This window comes from Symphalangus syndactylus, chromosome Y (assembly GCF_028878055.3).
Source record: "Symphalangus syndactylus isolate Jambi chromosome Y, NHGRI_mSymSyn1-v2.1_pri, whole genome shotgun sequence".
Lineage (NCBI taxonomy): Eukaryota > Metazoa > Chordata > Mammalia > Primates > Hylobatidae > Symphalangus > Symphalangus syndactylus.
This window is the reverse complement of record NC_072448.2, coordinates 9,467,978-9,482,765: the sequence shown is the minus strand read 5'-3', so window position 1 is coordinate 9,482,765 and position 14,788 is coordinate 9,467,978. Positions and strand designations below refer to the sequence as shown.

General features: G+C 48.9%; 1 pseudogene; it reads left to right on the top strand.

The window, feature by feature from the left end:
- Positions 1-1,371: 1,371 nt before the first annotated feature.
- The window catches only part of LOC129476667 (granulocyte-macrophage colony-stimulating factor receptor subunit alpha-like), a 33,800-nt pseudogene continuing 20,383 nt past the window's right edge, over positions 1,372-14,788 (top strand).

The following is a 14,788-nucleotide window of genomic DNA, read 5'->3' as shown; positions in this document are numbered from 1 at the left end:
TTTTAGGGAGATATGAGACATCAATCAATATGTGTAAGATATGCATTAATGATGTCTGGTAAGTCCCTAAGTGACAAAAGGTTTCATTTGTGTCCTTGATCAGTCTTCCACAGAATACACAGTTTAGTCTGGCTCAATAAATCTGCATTTTTTTTTTTTTTTTTTTTGAGACAGAGTCTCGCTCTGTCGCCCAGGCTAGAGTGCAGTTGCGTGATCTCGGCTCACTGCAACCTCTGCCTCCCGGGTGCAAGAGATTATCCTGCCTCAGCCTCCCGAGTAGCTGGGGCTACAGGCGCCCGCCACGATGCCTGGCTACTTTTTTTGTATTTTTAGCAGAGATGGGGTTTCACCGTGTTAGCCAGGATGCTCTCGATCTCCTGACCTCGTGATCTGCCCGTCACGGCCTCCCAAAGTGCTGGGATTACAGGCATGAGCCACCGCACCCGGCCCTAAATCTGCATTTTTACATGAACAATAGGGCAGAGGAGCCAGGCGTGGTGGCTCACCCCTGTAATCCCAGCTCTTCTGGAGTGCGAGTTGGGTGGATCACCTGAGGTCAGGAGTTCGAGACCAGCCTGGCCAACATGGTGGAACCCCGTCTCTACTGAAAATACAAAAATTAGCCAGGTGTGGTGTGGTGGCGGGTGCCTGTAATCCCAGCTACTCAGGAGGCTGAGGCAGGAGAATTGCTTGAATCTAGTAGGCGGAGGTTGCAGTGAGCCAAGATCGCACCACTGCACTGTAGCCTGGGCAACAAAGCGAACCTCCTTTTAAAAATTTTTTTAAAAAAAAGGTAGGGGAGAGGAAAAAATCAGACTTTGAATTCTGTTTGTCCTTTGTCTCCAAGGATTTCCTTGTGGCCAAATTGTGAGGGAGATATGTAGTCCTTTTTTGTTTTGTTTTGTTTTGTTTTGTTTTTTGAGATGGAGTCTCTCTGTCACCCAGGCAGGAGTGCAGTGGCACGATCTCAGCTCACTGCAACCTCTGCCTCCTGGGTTCAAGCGATTCTCTTGCCTCAGCCTCCTGAGTAGCTGGGATTACAGGCACGCACCACCATGCCCAGCTAATTTTGTATTTTTAGCAGAGAAAGGGTTTCTCCACATCGGCCAGGCTGATCTCAAACTCCTGGCTTCAAGTGATCCACCAGCGTCGGCCTCCCAAAGTGCTGGGTTTATAGGCATGAGCCACGGGGCCCGGCCCCGGTATGTAATTTTTAAAATCTTTGTAGTACCTTATTTACGAATAAAATGGGAGGCGGGATTGCCTGAGACAGTCTCCACTATGACCTTTTCCTTGCCCTCGTGATTTTGGGGTCCTGAGATTTATTTACCTTTCACAGTTTACAGCGGGAAAATCCGTGGAGACAGCAGATCTGAGAAGCGGTGATGCTTGCGTAGAACCCTGTACATGCTTCCTTTGGCCTGTCAGTAATGTGGTTGGGGATTTTTTTTTTTTTAAGTGAAGTCTAAAGAACTGAAATGTTTTGCTCCGTAATGATGAACGAGGATAGAAGTGAGAACTCAGGGCAGAAGAATCTGAATGAGGAACTGTCTGACCTATGACAAATTTAACATGTCACGTTCCCTCTGAGACAGTGCACATCCTCCTGAAGCAGCATGACAAGGTACATCCTCCTGAAAGGTCTCCAGGCAGAAGAGACGCATGAACCTGTCAAGAAAAAGAGCCGGCCGGGCGCGGTGGCTCACCTGTAATCCCAGCACTGTGGTAGGCTGAGGGGGGGAGATCATGAGGTCAGGAGTTCGAGACCAGCCTGGCCAACATGGTGAAACCCCGTCTCTGCTAAAAATACAAAAATAAGCTGGGTGTAGTGGCGGGTGCCTCTAGTCCCAGCTACTCAGGAGGCCGAGGCAGGAGAATCGCTTCAACCCAGGAGGCAGAGGCTGCAGTGAGCCAAGATCGCGCCACTGCACTCCAGCCTGGGCAACAGAGTGAGACGGTCTGTCTCAAAACAAAACAAAACAAAACAAAAAACAAACAAAACAAAACAAAACAAAAAAAAGCCAAACACTGCAAAATATTTGAAGAGGTTTATTGTGAGCCAAATATGAGTGAACAAGACCCAGGAAAATAGTCTAAAGAGATCCTGAGAACACGTATCCAAGCTGGTTGAGCGGCAGCTTGGTGTTATATGTTTTTGTTTATTTATTTGTTTGTTTCCTCATTTTACTTTATTTTATTTATTTATTTATTTATTTATTTATTTATTTATTTATTTTGAGATGAAGCCTCGCTCAGTCTGTTATACTGGAGTGCAGTGGCATAATCTCAGCTCACTGCAACCTCTGTCTCCTGGATTCAAGTGATTCTCCTGCCTCAGCCTCCCGAGTAGCTGGGACTACAGGCACCCGCCATCATGCCCAGCTAATTTTTGTATTCTTTTTTTTTTTTTTTTGAGACAGAGTCTTGCTCTGTCACCCAGGCTGGAGTGCAGTGGCGCGATCTCACCTGACTGCAACCTCCACCTCCCGGGTTCACGCCATTCTCCTGCCTCAGCCTCCTGAGTAGCTGGGACTACAGGCACCCGCCACCATGCTCGGCTAATTTTTTTGTATTTTTAGTAGAGACAGGGTTTCACCCTGTTGGCCAGGCTGGTTTCAAACTCGTGACCTCACGTGATCTGCTCACCTCAGCCTCCCAAAGTGCTAGGATTGCAGGTGTGAGCCACCGTGTCCGGGTATTTTATTTTATTTGTTTCATTTATTGAGACAGAGTCGCACTTTGTCGCCCAGGCTGGAGTGCAGTGGAGCGATCTCAGCTCACTGCAACCTCTGGCTCCAGAGTTGAAGCAATTCTCCTGCCTCAGCCTCCCAAGTAGCTGACATTACAGAGGTACACCACCATGTCTGGCTAAATATTGTTTGTTTGTTTTTGTTTTTCAGTAGACACAGGGTTTCACCATGTTGGCCAGGCTGGTTTGAACTCCTGACTTCACATGATCTGCCTGCCTCAGCCTACAAAAGTACTGGGATTACAGCTGTGAGCCACCTCACCTGGCCAGTAGCTTGGTTTTATGTTTGTTTATTTATTATTTATTTATTTATTTATTTATTTATTTATTTATTTATTTTTAATTACTGGAGATGGAGTCTCGCTCTGTTGCCCGAGCTGGTGTGCAGTGGCATGATCTTGGCTCATGGCAACCTCTGCCTCCCAGGTTCCAGTGATTCTCCTGCCTCAGCCTCCCGAGTAGCTGGGAGTACATGCGCCCACCACCACACCCGGCTAATTTTTGTATTTTTAGTAGAGACGGTGGTTCACCATATTGTCCAGGCTGGTCTTGAACTCCTGTCCTCAAGTGATCTGCCTGCCTGAGCCTCTCAAAGTGCTGGGATTACAGGCGTGAGCCTCCATGCCCAGCCAAGAGACAGTTTTGCAGGACCATTACAAAATATGTCAAATAAATATATTTTGGGGCGAAATGTATTTTGGAGTGGCATATACTGATTTCCCACAGTCTTATCTGGGGAGGCATATTTTGGCCTTCTAGAAAGCTTACACAGTAGCAGACAGGTGTGGTGGGTCACACCTGCAATCCCAGCTACTTGGGAGGCTGAGGCAGGAGGACCACTTGAACCCGGGAGGTGGAGGTTGCAGTCAGCCGAGATCGCACCACTGCACTCCAGCCTGGTGACAGAGTGAGGCTCCATCTATAAATAAATAAATAAATAAATAAATAAATAAATCTTACACAGTAGCTGAGAAGATAGGGAAAGGAGGTGAAGAAATGACAGAAAGCTTAGAAGTCGCTTGTTATAACCCCTTCCCGCTCCATCTCATGTTTCCTTTAAAGCACCAACCAAAGGTGCTTTTGTTACAGGAAAGGGGTTCGGATCTAGCCCCCAAGAGAGGGGGTTCGTGGATCTCACGCAAGAAAGAATTCAGGGCGGCCAGGCATGGTGGCTCACGCCTGTAATCCCAGCACTTTGGGAGAGGCAGAGGCAGGTGGATCACGAGGTCAGGAGTTCAAGACCAGCCTGGCCAATGTGGTGAAACGCCATCTCTACTAAAAATACAAAAATTAGCCAGGTGTGGTGATGCAGGCCTGTAGTCCCAGCTACTTGGGAGGCTGAGGCATGAGAATGGCATGAACACGGGAGGCGATACTTGCAGTGAGCGGAGACTGTGCCACTGCACTCCAGCCTGGGCAACAGAGCCAGTCCATCTCAAAAAAAAAAAAAATACATTTCAGGGTGAGTCGGCAGTGCAAAGCCAAAGCAAGTTTATTACAAAAGTGAAATAGTGAAAGCATAGCTACTCCAGCGGCCGGGTGCGGTGGCTCATGCTTATAATCCCAGCACTTTGGAAGATTGAGGTGGGCAGATCACCTGGGGTCAGGAGTTCGAGACCAGCCTGGCCAACATGGTGAAACCCCATCTCTACTAAAAATACAAAAATTACCCAGGCGTGGTGGTGCATGCCTGTAGTCCCAGCTACTCTGATGCTGAGGCAGTAGAATTGCTTCAACCCTGGAAGACGGAGGTTACAGTGAGCCGAGATGGTGCCACTGCACTCCAGCCTGGGCAACAGAATGAAAGTCAGTCTCAAAAAAAAAAAAAAAAAAAAATTCATGGCGAGCAAGTTTATTAGGAAAGTAAAATAGTGAGAGACTAGCTACTCCAGAGGCCAGGCACAGTGGCTCATGCCTATAATCCCAGCACTTTGGGAGCCCGAGGCAGGTGGATCACCTGAGGTCAGGAGTTCAAGATCAGCCTGGCCAACATGGTGAAACCCCTTCTCTACTAAAAATACAAAAATTAGCCAGGTGTGGCAGTGGGCACCTGTAGTCCCAGCTACTCGGAGGCTGAGGCAGTAGAATCGCTTGAACCTAGGAGACAGAGGTTGCAGTGAGCCGAGATGGTGCCACCGTACTCCAGCCTGGGTGACAGAGTGAGATTCCATCTCCAAAAAATAAATAAGTCAACCAAGAGGGCTGGACACGTGGTGGCTCACATCTGTCATCCCATCACTTTGGGAGGCCAAGGCAGGAGGATCACTTGAGATCAGGAGTTTGAGACCAGCCTGGCCAACATGGTGAAACCCTGTCTGTACTAAAAATACAAAATTTAGCTGGGCGTGGTGGCGGGCACCTGTAATCGCAGCTACTTGGGAGGCTGAGGCAGGAGGATCGCTTGAACCTGGGAGGTGGAAGTTGCAGCGAGCTGAGATCGTGCCATTGCACTCCAGACTGGGAGACAGAGCAAGACCACCTCTAAAATAACTATAATAATAAATAATAATAATAAGTAGTGCAAGAGAAGTACACAAATCTTCCAAACATTTAGTGACTCAGCAGAGGGGGCCAGTCTCATAGAACAGGACTTCTACACCTGTTACCACCACCTGGGGAGTTGTATCTGTTGTATCTGAATCTCAAGGTCAGGCCCACCCAGACAGAACATGCATCTCTAGGGTGCCACAGGAGAGTCTGTCCAGTGCCCAGAAACACCTGCAAGACCCAGAAGCAGGCTCCAAGAAGTGGGGTGCCGCAGTCCAGTGGGGTAAGCGGCTACATCCCTATGTCCTGTGGGCTACAGATGAGCAGGGGGCAGGGGCAGGAGAAGAAGAAACAGGTGTGGCCTACATGCTTTTACTTCCCCTTAGCAAGCGAGATACCTCTTGCAGAGGAACGGTCTGAGAGACACAATGGTTTTTTTTTTTTTTTTTCTTTTTTTGAGTTGCAATCTTGCTCTGTCACCCAGGCTGGAGGGCAGTGGTGCGATCTCGGCTCACTGCAACCTCCAGCCTCCCAGGTTCAAGTGATTCTCCTGCCTCAGACTCCTGGGTAGCTGGGATTACAGGTGCCTGCCACCACACCTGGCTAATTTTTGTATTTTTAGTAGAGACGGGGTTTCGCCGTGTTAGCCAGGATGGTCCTGAACTCCTGACCTCAGGCGATCCACCTGCCTCGGCCTCCCAAAGTGCTAGGATTACAGGCATGAGCCACTGCGCCCGGCCGAGACACACAATCTTTCAGAGAGGAGGTTTGGAGCAGGAAGCTCAGGGTGGTTCCCACCAGGTGCAGACGCTTGAACTAAACATTCCACAAAGGCCGGGTGCAGTGGCTCACTCCTGTAATCCCAGCACTTTGAGAAGCTGAGGCGGGCAGATCACCTGAGGTCAGGAGTTCGAGCCCAGCCTGGCCAACATGGCAAAACAGCATCTCTACTAAAAATGCAAAATTAGCCTGGCATAATGGCGGGCACCTGTAGTGCCAGCTACTTGGGAGGCTGGAGCAGGAGAATAGCTTGAACCCGGGAGGTGGAGGTTGCAGTGAGCTGAGATTGCACCGCTGCACTCCAGCCTGGGCGACAGAGCGAGAGTCCATCTCAAAAAAAAAAAAAATGAAATACATTAGTTTGGTTCATAAAGGCGGGACAACTCAAAATGGGGGTTCCACACTATAAATGAATTTAAACATTTTCTGGCTGACAATTGGTTGAGTTTGTGGCTCCTCCTCCTTCTCCTCCTCCTCCTTATCCTCCTCCTCCTCCTCTTCCTCCTCCTCCTCCTCCTTATCCTCCTCCTCCTCTTCCTCCTCCTCCTTCTCCTTCTCCTCCTCCTCCTTATCCTCCTCCTCCTCCTCCTTCTCCTTCTCCTCCTCCTCCTTATCCTCCTCCTCCTCCTCTTCCTCCTCCTCATCCTCCTTCTCCTTCTCCTCTTTCTCCTCCTCCTCCTTCTCCTCCTCCTCCTCCTTCTCCTCCTCCTCCTCCTTCTCCTCCTCCTCCTTCTCCTTCTCCTTCTCCTCCTCCTCCTTCTCCTCCTCTTCCTCCTCCTCCGCCTCCTTCTCCTTCTTCTTCTGCTCCTCCTCCTCCTCCTTCTCCTCCTCCTTCTCCTTCTCCTTCTCCTCCTTCTCTTCCTTCTCCTCCTCCTCCTTCTCTTCTCCTTCTCCTCCTCTTTATCCTCCTCCTCCTTCTCCTCCTTCTTCTCCTCCTCCTCCTTATCCTCCTCCTCCTCTTCCTTATCCTCCTCCTTCTCCTCCTCCTTCTTCTCATCCTCCTCCTCCTTCTCCTCCTCCTTCTCCTTCTCCTCCTTCTCCTCCTCCTCCTTCTCCTCCTTCTCCTCTTCCTCCTCCTTCTTATCCTCCTCCTTCTCCTCCTCCTCCTTCTCCTTCTCCTCCTCCTCCTCCTTCTCCTCCTCCTCTTCCTTCTCCTCCTCCTCTTCCTCCTTTTCCTCCTTCTCCTTCTCCTCCTTCTCCTCCTCCTTCTCCTCCTTCTCTTCCTTCTCCTCCTCCCCCTTCTCCTCCTCCTCCTTCTCCTCCTTCTCCTCCTCCTTCTCCTCCTCCTCCTTCTCCTCCTCCTTCTCCTCCTTCTCTTCCTTCTCCTTCTCCTCCTTCTCCTCCTCCTCCTTCTCCTCCTCCTCCTTCTCCTCCTTCTCCTCCTCCTCCTTCTCCTCCTTCTCCTCCTCCTCCTTCTCCTCCTCCTTCTCCTCCTCTTTCTCCTCCTCCTCCTCCTTCTCTTCCTGCTCCTTCTCCTCATCCTCTTCCTTCTCCTCCTCCTTCTCCTCCTCCTCCTTCTCCTCCTCCTTCTTCTTCCGCTTCTTCTTCCTTTTTTTGCCTAAAGGGGTATCAAGAGTAGTTTCACTGCCTTAAAAATCCTCTGAGGTCCATGTATTCATACCTCCCTCTGCCCAACACCTACCAACTCCGGATCTTTTTACTATTTCCATGATTTTGTCCTTTCCACGGTGTCCAAGTGTTAGAATGACTCCGTCTGCAGCCATCTCAAGGTGGCTTCTTTCCCTTAGTCATAAGTATTTAAAATTCATTCACGTCGTTTTATGTACTCACCCTTTTTTTCTTCCTCTTCTTGTTTTTTTTTTTTTCACTTGCCTTTTATAGCTGTTGCAAAAGTCAAGATTTTTTAAAAAGTATAAAAGAGCAAGGCTGGGTGTGGTGGCTCACGCCTGTGATCCCAGCACTTTGGGAGGCCAAGGCAGGTGGATCACGAGGTCAGGAGATCAAGACCATCCTGGCTAACATGGTGAAACCCTGTCTCTACTAAAAATACAAAAAAAAAAAAAAAAATTAGCTGGGTGTGGTGGCAGCCCCTGTAGTCCCAGCTACTTGGGAAGCTGAAGCAGGAGAATGGTGTGAACCTGGGAGGTGGAGGTTGCAGTGAGCCGAGATCGTGCCACTGCACTCCAGCCTGGGCGACAGAGTGTGACTCCATCTCAAAAAAAAAAAGTACAAAAGATCAAAACAAAACAAAAAGCCCATTATGAAAATTAAAACCTGAGCCATCCTTTCTTAATTTATTTCTCCTAATCCACTAATTATTAACAGAAAGTAAAGCTATGAGAAATGAATAAAAGTGACTGCAATTTCCTTGAAATGTGTTAGAACCCACCGTTAGTGTCAGCTATGGGTTCCCTAGTGAAGGTCAGCTGAGCCATGACCCATGAACCATGGAAGCTTGACTCTAGATTGACCATCTTGAGATGCCAAAGATGTCAACGTCCTAATCCCATGTGGGAGATAGAATAATGGCCCCAAAGATGTCCACATCCTAATCCCATGTGAGAGACAGAATAATGGACCCAAAGATGTCCACATCCTAATCCCCATGTGGTAGACAGAATAATGTCCCCAAAGATGTCCACGTCCTAATCCCCGTGTGACAGAATAATGGCCCCAAAGATGTCCACGTCCTCATCCCATGTGGTAGACAGAATAATGGCCCCAGAGATGCCCACAGCCTAGTCCCATCTGGTAGACAGAATAATGGCCCTGCAGACCTTTCCCAGCTGGCCATGACTCCTCATTTGACCAGGTCAGCAGCTGACCACCATCCTGGGTTTGTTTCCCCAAATCACCTCCCTTGGGTCCCCTGCCAGGAATGTACTGGGAGAGACACCCTTCTCACAGTGTGACATTTTCTCTCCTGCAGCTCTTCCCTTCCCTCTGACCAGCACCATGCTTCTCCTGGTGACAAGCCTTCTGCTCTGTGAGTTGCCACACCCAGCATTTCTCCTGATCCCAGAGAAATCGGGTAAGTACGGAAACCTGGCTGAACCTTCTCTGTGGCCCCTGTTTAGATGTCCTGCATCTGGAGACCTATCTGGATACCTGGGTCCATCTGCATTTCATCTCTAATATTTATGAAGGACCCAATAAGCACTAGCCAACCCACCAGAAGCTCAGAGCTCCTCTTGTCTCACCTCGTTTTCTGCTGTTAATGCCCATCCACCCATTCTACAGATGAGAAAACGGAGGCTGAGATACCTCCACGGTTTAACCCAACAGTCATCCAGGTAGTGATGGGGCCAGGATGAGGACCCATGTCTACATGGGGCCAAAGCGTTTCTTTCTTCCTGCCTGCCTTCCTTCTTTCCTTCCTTCTTCCTTCCTTCCTCCTTTCCTTCCTTCCTTCCTTCTTTTGCTTCCTTCCTTTTTCCTCCCTCCCTTCTTCCCTCCCTTGCTTCCTTCCTTCCTCCTGCCCTCCCTCTTTCCATCCTTCCTTCTCTCCTTCCTTCCATCCTTCTCTCCCTCCTGATTCATTTCTTCTTTCTTTCTTCCTCTTTCTTCCTTCCTTCCCTCCTTCTCTCTCTCTTTCTTCCTTTCATTGTTTCTTTCTTTCCTTCTTTCTTTCCTTCCCTCCCTCCCTCCCTCCCTCCCTCCCTCCCTCCCTCCCTTCTTTCTTTCTTTCTTTCTTTCTTTCTTTCTTTCTTTCTTTCTTTCTTTCTTTCTTTCTTTCTTTCTTTCTCTTCCTTCCCTCTCTCTCTTTCTTCCTTGCATTGTTTCTTTCTTTCCTTCTTTCCTTCCTTCCTTCCTTTTTTTTTATGAGACGGAGTTTCACTCTGTCACCCAGGCTAGAGTGCAGTGGCGTGATCTCGGCTCACTGCAAGCTCTGCCTCCTGGGTTCATGCCATTCTCCTGCCTCAGCCTCCTGAGTAGCTGGGACTACAGGCACCTGCCACCATGCCCAGCTAATTTTTCTGTATTTTTACTAGAGAAGGGGTTTCACCGTGTTAGCCAGGATGGTCTCCATCTCCTGACCTCATGATCCACCCACCTTGGCCTCCCAAAGTGCTGAGATTACAGGTGTGAACCACCACGCCCAGCCCCTTCTTTCTTCCTTTCTCTCTTTCCTTCCTTCTTTCTTCCTTCCCTCCTTCTCTCTCTTTCTTCCTTCCATTGTTTCTTTCTTTCCCTCCTTCCCTCCTTCCCTCCCTCCCTCTCTCTTTCTTTCTTTCTCCTTGTTTCTTCTCCTTCTTTCTTTCTTCTTTCTTTCTTTCTTTCTTTCTTTCTTTCTTTCTTTCTTTTCTTTCTCTCTCTCTCTCCCTCTCTTTCTTTCTTTCTTTCTTTCTTTCTTTCTTTCTTTCTTTCTTTCCTTCTTTCTTTCTTTTTCTCTTTCTTTTTCTTTCTTTTCAGAGTCTCCTTCTTGTTGCCCAGGCTAGAGTGCAATGGCTTAATCTCAGCTCACTGTAAACTCAGCCTCCTGGGTTCAAGCGATTCTCCTGCCTCAGCCTCCTTAGTAGCTGGGATTACAGGTGCCTGCCACCAGGCCCAGCTAATTTTTTGTATTTTTAGTAGAGATGGGGTTTTGTCATGTTGGCCAGGCTGGTCTCAAACTCCTGGCCTCAGGTGATCCACCTGCCTCAGCCTCCCAAAGTGCTGGGATTACAGGAGCCCGCCTCCATGCCCAGCTAATTTTTTTTTTTTTTGAGACAGAGTCTTGCTCTGTCACCCAGGTTGGACTACAGTGGCGCAATCTCAGCTCACTGCAAGCTCCGCCTCCCGGGTTCACGCCATTCTCCTGCCTCAGCCTCTCTGAGTAGCTGGGACTACAGGCGCCCACCACCACGCCCGGCTAGTTTTTTATATTTTTTTTTTTAGTAGAGACGGGGTTTCACCGTGGTCTCGATCTCCTGACCTCGTGATCCGCCCGCCTCAGCCTCCCAAAGTGCTGGGATTACAAGCGTGAGCCACCGCGCCTGGCTAATTTTTGTATTTTTAATAGAGATGGGGTTTTGTCATGTTGGCCAGGCTGGTCTCCAACTCCTGGCCTCAGGTGATCCCCTGCCTCGGCCTTCCAAAGTGCTGGGATTACAGCTGTGAGCCACCACACCCAGACTCTTGTTTTTTGACTTCTTGATAATAGCCATTGTGACTGGTGTGGAATGATAACTCATTGTGGTTTTGATTTGCATTTCCGGGAGGGACCCTCTTGACTGAGGGTGTGAGGGTCTGCTTCAGGCAAATATTTCCAGGTTTTTGTGACCTGGTTCGGGGAAGACAGACAAAGACAGCTTTCTTTTGGTGCAATTTTCTCAAATTCCTTTGGCTTTATTTAAACTGCCAAGGTTCCATAGTTTGGGAATGGTGTTCAGAGCCACATCACTCTGTATAAAGAGCCTTTGCCTGTTTTCATTCAAGCGGTTTTTTCTCTCTCTCTCTTTTTTTTTTTTTTTTTTTTTTGAGAGATGGTCTTGCTCTGTCTTCCCGGCTGGAGTGCAGTGGCATGATCTCGGCTCACTGCAGCCTCAACTTTCTGGGATCAAGTATCCTCCCACTTCAGCCTCCCAAGTAGCTGGGACTGCAGAAATACACCACCATGCCAAGCTAATTTAATTTTTTAAAAAATTTTTATAGAGATGAGATCTTGCTATGTTGCCAAGACTGGTTTTTGATTTTTTTTTCTTTTTTTTTGAGATGGAGTCTTGCTCTGTCTCCCAGGCTGGAGTGCAGTGGTGCAATCTCAGCTCACTGCAACCTCCACCTCCCAGGTTCAACCGATTCTCCTGCCTCAGCCTTCTGAGTAGCTGGGATTACAGGCACCCACCACCATGTCCACCTAATTTTTTTGTATCTTTAGTAGAGACAGGGTTTCACCATGTTGGCCAGGCTGGTCTTGAACTCCTGACCTCAGGTGATCCACCCACCTCAGCCTCCCAAATTGCTGGGATAGCAGGCATGAGCCACTGAGCCCAGCCAGTTTTTGATGATTTCTGCAGTAAACATCTCTATGTGGAGAAAGAGCAAGCTGGGACTACAGACGTGCACCACCATGCCTGCCTAATTTAAATTTTTTTAAAAAATTGTGTTTTTTAAGAGATGCGAACTTGCTATGTTGCCCAGGTGGATCTCAACCTACTGGGCTCAAGTCAGCTTTTTGCCTCAGCCTCCCAAGGTGCTTGCATTAGAGGCGTGAGCCACCACCCTCAGTGTTCAGGTGATGTTTGAGTATTTCTGCAGTAGAAATCTCCTTTTTCAGAAATAGCAAGGAGGCTGAGAAAACGAGGAAAGATAGACAAGGGAGGAACAGATACCTGAGGATGTGGGACGTCCTGGGGCCATGTGGGTGAGAGGAAAGTCAGCAGGCTCCAGCCCTGAACTTCACCTCCCAGAGCCAGGTGGGAGGAGAGAAAATAGGGCTGGCTGGGTGCTGTGGCTCACGCCTGTAATCCCAGCACTTTGGAAGGCCGAGGTGGGTGGAACACCTGAGTTCAGGAGTTCGAGACCAGCCTGACCAACATGGTGAAACCTCATCTCTACTAAAAATATAAAAATTAGCTGGGCATGGTGGTCAGTGCCTGTAATCCCAGCTACTCAGGAGGCTGAGGCAGGAGAATCACTTGAACCTGGGTGGCAGAGCTTGAAGTGAGCCAAGATCGCGCTATTGCACTCCAGCCTGGGCGACAGAGCCAGACTCCGTCTCAAAAAAAAAAAAAAAAAAGGAAAAGAAAACAGGAAAAGAGGAAATTCTGAATGCAGTGCCCACTCCTTGCAGATCCGCGAACAGTGGTACCAGCCTCTAGTCTCAATGTGAGGTTTGACTCCAGGACGATGAATTTAAGCTGGGACTGCCAAGAAAATACAACCTTCAGCAGATGTTTCTTAGTTGACAAGAACAAAGTCGTGGAACCCTGCGTGAGACGAATTTCCCATGCTCAACCCCTGTCCTTTACACAGCTCTTTCTGAGTTAAAAGCAACAGGGTCGGCTGGGCGCAGTGGCTCACGCCTATAATCCCAGCACTTTGGGAGGTGGAGGCAGGCGGATCACCTGAGGTCAGGAGTTCGAGACCAGCCTGACCAACATGGTAAAACCCCATCTCTACTACAAATACAAAATTAGCTGGGCGTGCTGCTGCATGCCTGTAGTCCCAGCTACTCGGGAGGCTGAGGCAGGAGAATTACTCGAACATGGGAGGCGGAGGTTGTGGTGAGCCGAGATGGCACCATTGCACTCCAGCCTGGGCAGGAAGAGCAAAACACTGTCTCAAAAAATAATAATAATGAATCAAATTAAATAAAAGCAAGAGGGCCACGGACACAACACAAGTGTGATATTTGGAGAAATGTCAGAGCCACAATCTCAGGGGGACTGGGAAAGTGCTGTTGGCTCATGTCCGCAATGTGTACCAGAGACTGATTCCCTGAGGCAGAGCATATTTTACCATATTTTAGCCCAAGAGCTTACTTTACCCCAAGATGACAGAAATCCTGGCAAATGCAATTGGATGTGCGCCTGGGTCTGTGGTGGAAGAAGGGTGGAGAAAACTAAACTGTCAGTGACTTTGTCACTGTGTCACCATCCTGGTCCCCCAAAGGATTAAGGTCAGGGTTTTTGGAACACAGGAGACAGAGAGAGAAGAGAGGGGAGAGGGGAGGGAAGGAGGGAGAAACACAGAGAAAGAGAGAACAGAAGAGGAGGGAGAGGAAGAGAGAAATACAGATGATCGATAGATAGGTGATAGATGATTTATTGACTGATAGGTGATAATAGATGATTGGGAGATTGATAATCAATTCTATAGATAGACCTTACAAGGATGGATGGGTGATCTTGCTATGTTACCCCAGATGACATACATTTTTTTTTTTTTTGAGATGGAGTTTCACTCTTGTTGCCCAGGCTGGAATGCACTGGTGTGATCTTGGCTCACTGCAACCTCCATCTCCGAGGTTCAAGTGAGTCTCCTGCCTCAACCTCCCAAGTAACTGGGATTACAGGTGGCCACCACCATGCATGGCTAATTTTTGTATTTTTAGTAGAGACGGGGTTTCACCATGTTGGTCAGGCTGGTCTCGAACTCCTGACCTCAAGTGATCCACCTGCCTCGGCCTCCCAAACTGCTGGCATTACAGGTGTGAGCCACTGTGTCTGACCCTTTTTTGGGGGGAATGGAGTCTCTGTCTGTTGCCCAGGCTGGAGTGCAGGGGCGCGATCTCAGCTCACTGCAACATGTGCCTCCCAGGTTCAAGAGATTCTCCTGCCTCAGCCTCCCAAGTAGCTGGGATTACAGGTGCCTGCCACCACACCCGGCCAATTTTTGTATTTTTAGTAGAGACAGGGTTTCACCATGTTGGCCGGGCTGGTCTCAAACTCCTGACCTCAAGTGATCCACCCGCCTTGGCCTCCCAAAGTGCTGGGATCACAGGTGTGAGCCACTGCACCTGGCCTCTAGTCTGATACTTTCAGCACTGCTAGAGTATCAGATTGAGTTTTCACCTGCAAGCTGGTATTCCACGTATCCACTCAGAGTCCTCACAGGAAGCATAGGGGGATGATTTCACAAAGGGAGGCAGCTGCGTGTCGCCAAATCCAGGTAAAAACCAATACCATGGCCAGGCGTGGTGGCTCATGCCAGTAATCCCAGCACTTTGGGAGGGCGAGGCGGGTGTCTCACCTGAGGTCAGGAGTTTGAGACCAGCCTGGCCAACATGGTGAAACCCTGTCTCTACTACAAATACACAAATTAGCTGGATGTGGTGGCAGGTGTCTGTAATCCCAGCTACTCAGGAGGCTGAGGCAGGACAATCCCTTG